Raw genomic sequence first — 3212 nt, forward strand, 5'->3', positions numbered from 1 at the left:
TGTAGGGAAGATCTGAATCAGCTCATATTTCTTAGATCTAGGTGCACCACTAAATCCTATATTTGTAGCTCGATATTTTCTCATTTTTATCTTCATTTTTAGCAATTTTCCCTTGATGGTATGATGAAAGAATACATATGCGGTCAACTACTAAGAGGGGGGGGGTGAATCAGTAGATAGAAAAACTGATACAAACTTCATCAATAAAAAAACAATCTCTCAAAGTAAACTTAGAACTAACAATGTAGTACCTCTGTCAAGATAAAAGCTCATAATATAAACTAGTCGACTGTTACAACAAATTAACATTAAACAACTTCTTCATTTCTCAATGCTTCCGATTATCATGACTTATCAAAGTAGGTAGTTAAGTAAACCAACCATGAAAACATAACCTCAAAAACATTCACCACTTGACACAAATTTTTCTGATGTGGAAACCCAAATAGGTAAAAACCACGGTGAGATGAGACTCATAAGATAACTATCTAAACTCTTTTGAAGTTTTCCCTGTTAGGAGCCTAGCATGTTAAATCTTTACAAAAATTCCTCTTAAGAACGGATCCTGTTAGGAATCACCTGATTAAGGGATTGACTACAAATGCCTTGTTAGAAGCAATACCTTGTAAGGAGTAACCTCGGTAGAGGATTTGAAAATCCAATCTAATGGACCACCTTGTTAGAGGATTTGAATAACACGAAGCTTGTTAGAGCTTACTCGGTTAGGGGATTTCAATTCTGCTATAATTGTTAGAAAACAACAGGAGTTTGTTGATCTCTCTGAATAGCACTACACTTTCTTGATCAAATCCATTTTGTGCTCCTATCAGCCTTTACTCAAACTACAGATACATCATTTGGTTTGACAACCACACACTCAACCAATCTATGCTTACTCGTTGCCAACTCATTAAACTAAACAACTTTATTGACCTTATAAACAAATCAATTAGGTCGGTAACACAACAAAAGTCTAATTATCATAAATATTAAAAACAAATTGGTTCAAGTATGATTGTTGGATTACATAGCAATCTTTGCACATCAATCAAGAAAACCTTTATCACTCCTTGATCACTACTTCATCGAACTTAGTAACTCATCACATGCTCTGCATTAGATGCAATACATTTTATGATTCCCTAGACAAAAACTGTTACAACAACTCACCAAAATCTCTTGCAATTGTCTTCATACAATAATCATACGTGTCATAATAATTACTGCTCATCATCAAATCATAAACCAATATAACCAATTCACCAAACTTAATCAGTTAGGGTTTATCAAAACCAACTGATAGGGTTTACCAGTTACATCAATAGATAAGGTTTACACAGGTTACCGGTTCACTCCACAAATTCTTCCTACTCGTTAGAGTAACAATATTACAGCAATATCAATAATATTATTACCAGTTGATTGACATCAATGACAACATAACATATCATTAATGCAATCTTCATGCAAATGTCAACAATCTTCCCCTTTGGCATTGATGGCAATACAAATATCAATACCATTGATTGCTGCGTGATTGTGAATAGGAATGCTGGTTTACATTACCAAGTATTCACCATGCTCTCCATATCTTCAACTTGTTGTTGGCTCTCCTTCCCATAATCACATAATTCTTCTCCCCCTTTGACAACAATACCAAATTTAAAGTAAAACATGTAATGTCAAATTTCACTATGCATCATCAACAATCTACAATTTGATTCTCCCCCTATGGAATAAATCCACATCTACACCAATCCTTCTGCAAAATTCTACAAGTAGCTCCGGGACTGATGTAATCTACATCATACTTAACTGTCATCATGAAGAGGGAAAACCCCTAACTGACTTCTAAGATACTCAAAAGTAGTCTTAGGCAGAGGTTTAGTAAAAATATCTGCAATCTGCTCCTTAGTAGAAACATGTTCTAAGATCACATCTTTACTCTATACTTTTTCCCTCAAGAAATGATACTTCAATTCAATATGCTTGGTTCATGCATGCAAAAAAGGGTTCTTGTAAATATTTATGGCACTTGTATTATCATATAAAATATTTATAGGTTCAAAAATATTCATCTTAAAACCTTCCAAAATGTGCCTCATTCATATAGCATGTGTACAATTCATGTAAGTTGCAACATACTTAGCTTCAATAGTAGATTGTGAAGTATAACTCTGCATCTTACTACTCCATGATACAAGTCTTCCTCCAAGAATGTCTGGTCTGCTATGAGAAACATAGTGCAATTTTCCAATCATTGACCTGTATTCCTTCTCATCAACAAATTTGGACTTAGACAACTTACAACTTGTAACCATAGGTGTCCCAACTAGTTTACAATCACTCATGCCAAATATCTTCAAGACCTCTTTCACATACTTAGACTGTGTGATGAAAATACCATTCTTCATTCGCTATATTTGCAAGCCTATGAATTTTTTTATTTTTCCCACTAATGACATTTAAAACTCATTTTTCATTTCATCTACAAAATTGTTTCTCATGTCATTATTACCTCCAAATATGATATCATCTACAAATACTTTGGCGAGTAGTATTTTATCTCCTTTAGATTTGATATATATGTTACTATCATCACTCATTCTCAGAAAGCCTATCTTCATCAAATGTGTATGAAGCCTTTCATACCATGTTCCTATTGCCTTCTTTAATCCATATAAAGCTTTATACAATCTGCATACCATGTCTTTCTTATCAGTCAGAGCATAACCATCTGGTTGCTCAATGCATACTTCTTCTAGTATCCCAATCAAAAATGTTGAGTTAACATCCATCTGGTATACCTTAAATCTCTTGTGTTTTGCAAATGCAAGTAAAGTTCTGACACCTTCCAGTCTTTCCACTAGTGAAAAAGTCTCACCATAGTCTTCTCCTTCCTCTTGTGCATAACCTTTGCAAAAAAATCTATCTTTGTTGTGAACTACAACACCATCTTCATTCAACTTGTTCCTGAATACCCACTTAGAACCTATCACATTTTTATTTACTGGTCAGGGTACTAGGGTCCATGTGTTGTTCTTCTCAATTTGATCTAATTCATCCTCCATATCTTTAACCCAATGATCATCATCAAATGCTTCCTTAGTAGTTCTTGGTTTAATAGTGGAGATCATGCAATAATTCTCTCTATTTCTTCTTCTGGTTAGTACTCCAACATCCTTATCCCCAATAATCTGTTTAGGATTGTG

The sequence above is a fragment of the Cryptomeria japonica genome, chromosome 8 (assembly GCF_030272615.1).
Source record: "Cryptomeria japonica chromosome 8, Sugi_1.0, whole genome shotgun sequence".
NCBI lineage: Eukaryota > Viridiplantae > Streptophyta > Pinopsida > Cupressales > Cupressaceae > Cryptomeria > Cryptomeria japonica.